A 7,650-nucleotide genomic window follows, 5' to 3' on the forward strand; every position below is an offset into this window, starting at 1 on the left:
AATGTCCTAATTCATCCCTATTGCTTTCCTGGCTCAGTTGTGCTCAACAAAACTTTTTATATTTTATTTTTATGTGAAGCAACTTTAACTGACTCTTTCATGAAGGTGAATTATCACAGCAATTAATTTTATGGATTTGTCTTCCTGGACATGCGCTTGAGATTGGAAAACAATGGAGGTGACAAAAGAAAAAAACAGAGTTTTGTAGGACTACATATTCATGCAGGAGGGTGTTAAATTTGTATCATAAAAGAAGGAGCCATCTGCAGACACTTAGAAGGTTTAATTATGTGGCTTCATACACCTTTATGCTTTGCTTCAAATTAGATTACCTCTACTTTAATAAACCTTTTCACACCATGGACACCATTCGGACAGCTCAAATGAGGTCAACAAGGACACTCTAAATCATTTTTTTAGAGTCACTTTATATCCACTTCTCATAATCATGGAAATCTAAAGCCTAGAGAAATATAGCTTGTTTTATCCTCTCACTGACCTTAAAGTGTCTTTCTGATCTGATACTGTTCAGAAAGGGGCAAAATTAAAACTACTTTAAGACTGAGAATAACAATTAGTATGTGTTCAAAAAATAACTGGTTTACAATGCAAAGAAATAAAGTTGTAAAGAAGTTTAACTAAAACTAGTAAGAAGAATAATAGAGTCTATTTTAAATAAACTTACAGCAAGTCCAGATGTTCTGTGAAGATCTCAGAGAACAAACAGCAGGAGGAAGATCAATGAAATGAAGTTGTAAAGAATTTTAAAGCAGGATTAGGTTATACAACAATATTTCAAGCCTTGAATGTGTCACAGAGCTCTGCTAAATCCATCATCTGAAAATGACAAATATGGAATTGCATTTGGATGATGTGACAGGTCCTAAAAACGTTTGAGCGCATCAAAGCAAAATTTTTGTGTTTGCAGGATGATCTGTAAAAAAGATTCTTTCTTTACCAGTAAAGACGTAGAAAGGACACCTTTGGACTTCAAAGTGCATCATTCATTCACTCATAAGAACCACAGGCCTTTAGTGATTTAAATGGGTCAGAAAGTTTAAGCAAAGTGTCAGGCCTTGAAGGAAGTAAATGATACACTGGAACATCTTTATTAAACACATCCTTTGCTATCCTTCAGATCATGAATACAAGTTTACAAGAATACATAATTACACAAGATATGATTTGGTATGGAGACAAACTCATTGAGTTTATTTTGGATAAATCATGAGACAGAATCTCCATCCTAATAGAGATTACTAGAGATACACACCAGTTCTTTCTGATCTGATACTGTTCAGAAAGGGGCAAAATTAAAACTAGTTTAAGACTTTTGAAGACTGAGAATAACAATTAGTACGTGTTCAAAAAATAACCGGTTTACAATGCAAAGCAGTAGTGATGATAAAACATTATTTTGAGAAAGTAAAAATCATGTGCGTGATCAAAAATCAATAACCTATTGGACAATTGATTGTTTTGATCTGTTGCTATTGTAAAAAGAGAATCTTTGCAGGTATATCTTAATATCAAACTACAGAGATTCTAACTGTAAAAAAAAACAATGCAGTAGCTGATGGACAGCTTCAAGAAGAGAAGTTTGGCTTTAGTCTAATATATTTTAAGTATTTTTAGAGAATTTAAGCTGTGGACTCAGAAGAGCAGCCCAGACATTCCTTATCTAAGCAGTAACTGCCTGGATCCCTGCAGACATCACCAAGTACTTCCTGCCAAGATGGTTTCATATAATCCCAACATGCCTTGGTTCTGCCCCCAGCTCTCCTTCTAAAACCTACCTGATAAATGCCTTCAAGAGAGGCATTTGATCCCAAATTCCCCATATTTAGATCTGTTAAACACAAATATGTTAGTATGTTGCGCTGGCCTAAACATGAGGCCATAAACCCTGAAGCTCTTCAGACATGGTGGTGAAGTTTACTCCATCTCTACAATAGCAGTTCTTTCATATTCTTTCAGACTAGATCTGAGAAATCCAACTTTTGCCAAAAAAAGGTGACAAAAAGCCATACTTAAAGACTCCACTGGCACATTAAGTCATGTGGGTGAACTGAAAAAATGGCATACTTATCCTAGTAAGTTTCTGCACATTGGTACTTTGTCAAAATTAATAAAGAGAAATGTCTTCAAAACATCCAGACCATGAGACTTTAGTTACACAGTCATCGTCTTCTAAACTGTTCCTGTCCCATTAAGGGGAAAAATCCCCATCTGTCTCTTCAATATCAATTCACACCGAGTCAAACAGCCTGAAGAGTCAGTAATGTCCAACACATCCCTGGGGAGAAGTTAGACACGATGAAGGAAAGTAGGAAAAGCAAACTGCATATCACCAAAGCAGTGTGGAAATCTGACAGCAGGGATGGTTGAGAATAAATCTTGTTTTATCCTCAACAACCATGAACAGGATGGTCGATGCACCACAGGCTATGCTCCACAGATTAAAACAGTCTTTTATTGCCTGGGGTGATCAACAAAAACAAAATGTAAGCACAACGCACTATGAGAGAGCAGAATTTTATGGCAAGTTTCTAAAGGCTTAGTTGGTATTATCCTAAAGGAAAGAATGCTGCAAGTCAATGACTCCATCCACCCCGCTGGGTTTCCTTAGAAGTTTTTAACTAATTTGAATAATAAACTGAACTTTACTGAATTGTTTGGCAACTGGGAACAATTCGGAATGTATGTAAATTATTCATAATCTGTTTGTGTGAATAGACTGAATTAACTTTTGTCTTGTAAAGCTCCTTGAGATGTCATAATAAACATTTTTACAATCACTAAAGAAGAAATTATAACAGTGCAAAGTATTGAGGAGAACATAGTTGTGAAGTGAAATGATACAAGGTTGCAAATAAATTAGAAAATTGTGCCACGGGTATGTATTCAACTCCCTCTAATCTGTAATTGCAAAATTAAATCAATACAGCAATCACCTAAAACTAGTAAGAAGAATAATAGTCTGTTTTATATAAACTTACAACAAGTCCAGATGTTCTGTGAAGATCTCAGAGAACAAACAGCAGGAGGAAGATCAAAGAAATAAAGTTGTAAAGAATTTTAAAGCAGGATTAGGTTATACAACAATATTTCAAGCCTTGAATGTGTCACATTTTTGTGACACAAAAAGCAAAATTTTCGTGTTTGCAGGATGATCGGTAAAAAAGATTCCTTTAAAAAGTCCTATGCACCTCACCTTACTGTCTGTGTAGTGGTTAATTGAATTTCTGGAAACAGATCCTCTGAAATTCATCACTGGAGAACTTTAACTATACCTGAACATACAGTATCTGTTGGCAGATATAAGCAGCGATTCTTCTGCACTGTGTACAGTGAAATATCTACATCATGTGCTGCTCAGCTTCATTCAGGACCTGACTTGGGGCTTAGAACGAAACTTTGAGAAGAAGAAAGAAGATGGAGGGAGGAAAAGTGCAGTGTGGCCTGCAGCCAGAATCCGGTTGTCTTCATAGATGGAGACATTTCCCCTCTGAGATCCACATAGAAGAACAGCTCAGATGCTCAAAGAGTTATGCAGTAAAACACTACCTTTAGATTAACTGTCATTGCTTTCAGGGGTTGTCAGCTGACAGGATTATTACAGAGAACTCAAACTATTTCTGATGTCTTTATACTTTATGACAGATCTATCTGAAATATTAAATAAAGCTGGAGTTGTGTGAATCTCTTCTAGATCTCTAGGTTGCTTCAATTTGTAACTTTTAGCATTCTTTAGATATATAACAGAAGTAATGTAATAGGGAAAACAACCCAAAAGATAATTGACACTTATAATTTTAATAATAGACTTTGCTGAGGGATATGGTGGATCAGAAAGAATAATGTCATATCCACACTATTACACCCATATTTAGTTTTATTGTTTTCAGATTTGCAAATTATATGAAATGTCCAGCCATGAGAGCAAGAAAAAAAGATATTACACATTTATTTATACAGTAGAGGAGACTGCTCCCCTCTGTTTTGAACATCTTAATACCATTTTTTAGCAATTTTATAAAAACCTGACATCACATTGCCTTTAAATAAGGAGTTCAAGTTTGGTCAAAAGTGTTCAGTAACCGTTTTAATCATGAAGAAAATGGCAGCTTAACAACTGCTACTCAAACTCAAAAGAAGATGACAGTAACAGTAAATGACAAAGATATTAAAGTCATCATGGGGAAAGGTTATCAACTATAAAGAGGGACCACCACCACCTGCAGAAATCTGCAAATACTTGAGGCCACATTTAAAAACTCTTGGTGTTTGAACTATTTTAATATTTCAAACATTAAATGCACCTTAACATACTTTCATGTGCACAAGAAACATCTTAGTATTTCTTCTGGGAACAGCCAGTGAGTGCCAAGGAAAATGAACGGTGCTCCTGGATTGGTTGATTTTCAAACGCCAGGTAATTAGGTATTTTAGTTGTTTTTTTATCCAAATATTTTAAATACTTTATTTTTTTTTAAAAATTGTAAACAGGTGAATTTTCTGCAAATAATTAGGAGCTACATTGCACAGAAGATTTTGCAAACAGATTTTGTGAATACCGAACCGTGAATAGGCAGGATCCTCTGCATAAGCAGTCTTACAAATATTTAAAAAACAATTGCTGTTATTTTCCTTTTTTTACCATAGATTCTATCTAAGCAGTGATTTTAGGATGAGCAAAATTGCATAGAAAATAATCATCACTCTAGTAAATTCGCATATCCAAATACTCTACTAAAATTTCATGTTCTTATTTTGTTGATTCCATGAATACAGAAATAAATATGGTCTGTAAAAATACTGCTGAAGAAGAAATTTTGACTCAGAAAGTCTTAACTTACAAATCTGACAGGCAAACCTTTAAGGGAAATGGAGTGCAACTGTACATGAATATGGATCTCAGCCATCACACCCCCTCTGAAAAGCCAGCTGTTTCATTTCTCTGACAGTCAGAAGATTGCAGTGACAGAGTGCTTTGCCACCATGGGCAAGAAAAAAACAATAATGCATTGAAAGTTTCTCGGAAAATAAAAGGTATACATAAACTATTAAAAGCTGCAATCATAATCATGCAACGTCGCTAAACTTTGTCGTTAACACAACAATTTGGGAATTTGAAGGTAAAATTATTGTAGGTCAGAGTGCCATGGATTTTTTCCCTAAACACTAACAGCAAAACTTCAATGAGGAAGATTGTAAATGTTGGCTGCTGCAGAACTAAGATACCTAAGTTCATAATTTACTTTTGTCTCCATTGACAAATGTATTAAAAATTTTAATTAATATATAATAGTTTATAATCTATAATAATATAATACATTATTATGTCATGATTCATATCTAAAATTAGTGCACGCTGCAAACAATACTTAATAAATAAAATAGTTACTGTATAAAAATTAGAAGCTGGTAGATTGAGTGAAATACAGCCTGGTGAAAACTGACAGTATGATAGCCTGTTGTGCTCCTTGTCAGAAAAGTTTATATAAATAAATAAATATCCCTGACACACAGCAAAGGTTTTATGGAGGGGAAAAAACTAAAAGTCTGATTCATATAACCTGCATTCCTACTGGAGCAGAAAAGGGACTAAAACACAATTTAAACCTGGCAAAAATGCTCTGCATGTCATATTTTCAAGTTTTCCAATGCTGGTTGTTAAAGAGTCCAAGAGTGGGTAGCAATTTGTACTTATCATTTTCAGCAGCAAAATGGAAATCAATAATAGGCAAACAGAAAAAGTGGAAATATGCATGGTACCATTACACTTTAACATGTTACATAAAGAAAAAACAATAGAGGCAAATTAATTAACGCGCACATATCCTGTGGTAATTTATCAGACTTTTGCTCTTGAATATAACTAATTTATTCAGTACAATTCATGCTGTTTTCAGTAATACTGCTAAAATAAAGACAGTGGTAACAAATCACACATGCCTTTAAATTAAAGGGGTGGCCTTTACTGAACCACTAACAACAACATGTGCTCAAATAGAAAACTCTAGAGTGAAGACACAAGCAAAAACACATTTAGGACTACATTATATGCATTCATAAAATGTGAATGATTATTATTCATTAAGATTTCATACAAATATATTGTATCCATATATTGTTTTCTAATCACTTTTTATTAATGTTACCAACTTGAGTCCTCACTATACATAACAAATATTCTTGATTCTTTTTTAGCTTAAGAAAAAAACATAGATGTTTTGTAAAATAAAAAAAGTATTTTTTAATCAGTTTCTATGTTTTGAGTAAAGTCATTAAAGAGTCATCCAAAATTTTATTTTTCATTACATTGTGTAAATGGGTAGACTTAGGTTACATTAAAAATGACATGTACATAATATTAAAAATATATATATGCTGTAAATTATTTTTAATTACCATCAACTTGTCCAGAAAGTACATGTGGAAATGTTTTGCTACAACTTGGTCCCATGCATCTTCCCTTTGAAAAGGTCAATGAAATGCTTCACATTGTCCCTGTACAAAGTAAAAAAAAATTGAAAGGTCTGAAGGTCTTTTCCTTGTGGAAAGCAATAAAATATTAAATGTTAAAGGAGTTTCATAGGCACCACAAATGCAGCGGGACACATATTTCCATTCAGATTATAAAGTATATTAAAGACTTAAAAAATCTTTACAATCTTTAAGGAAAATTTACCTCAACCCAAATGTTAAAACATTTTCAGAGACCCAATCAAAATGATGGAAATATCTAAATCAAGAAACCCTGGAGTGTTTATCCTTGTGAGTTTCAAATTCACCTGTGCAGAACTTAAACAGCAGATGAAGTTAAAATTAGACATTTAAAATTCCCTCAAATAATTACTTCCTAAGTTCTTATGGTAGGTTGTGAAATACACAGGGTTCATTCTCAGTTCAGTGTAAGAAAGTGAAGGTCTCCTTCCTGGAATTTGTTGCTCTTTTCCCCACTTTAGGGTCTCCCTCCCATTATTCAAAACAATGCATCACCTTTGGATATGGGTTTGACTTTATAATAGCATAACAATAAGCCACACACAGTCCACATTATTCTAAGCAGCGTTGCCCTAACCCTGCTCAACTCTGTTGGGACGAACTGGAATGTCATCCAAGAGATTGTCCTTAGTTCTCTACATCAGTGTCCGGCTGAACCAGTGCTTTAGGGGACGGCTAAAAACAAATCCCAACATGCACTGGAATCATATAATAGCTTTCTGGTTGGTCAAAGGAAACTATTTTGCAATATTCCAGTGCTTCAAATTAGATTGTTGCTTAATTTCTTTACTTTTGACAATTCTAAAATAACTGTCAGTGCTTTGTGTTTCACAATGACATCCAGTCTAAAATGTAGAGGAAAAATACAATGTCTAGAATCAAAGCACACATCTTGCACTTTTCAATATCCAGCACATGTCCTGGAGGGATTTCAGTACCAATTTTCTGCAAAGGTCTGGCACTTCAAGCTGAACCTTTGTGTTCCTCTCATTGCCAGTCAGGGCAGCTCTATTTGAGCATCTCTTGCTGCCAAACCCAGCAAGTCAGCACAGATGGTATCAAGAATACTGTTTAAAGTCATCATTCACTTTATTATTGGGGCTGCCTGTCTGGGAGAGGTTGCCACATCAACTTCTCTCT

The sequence above is a fragment of the Xiphophorus hellerii genome, chromosome 4 (assembly GCF_003331165.1).
Source record: "Xiphophorus hellerii strain 12219 chromosome 4, Xiphophorus_hellerii-4.1, whole genome shotgun sequence".
In the NCBI taxonomy this organism is placed as follows: Eukaryota; Metazoa; Chordata; class Actinopteri; order Cyprinodontiformes; family Poeciliidae; genus Xiphophorus; species Xiphophorus hellerii.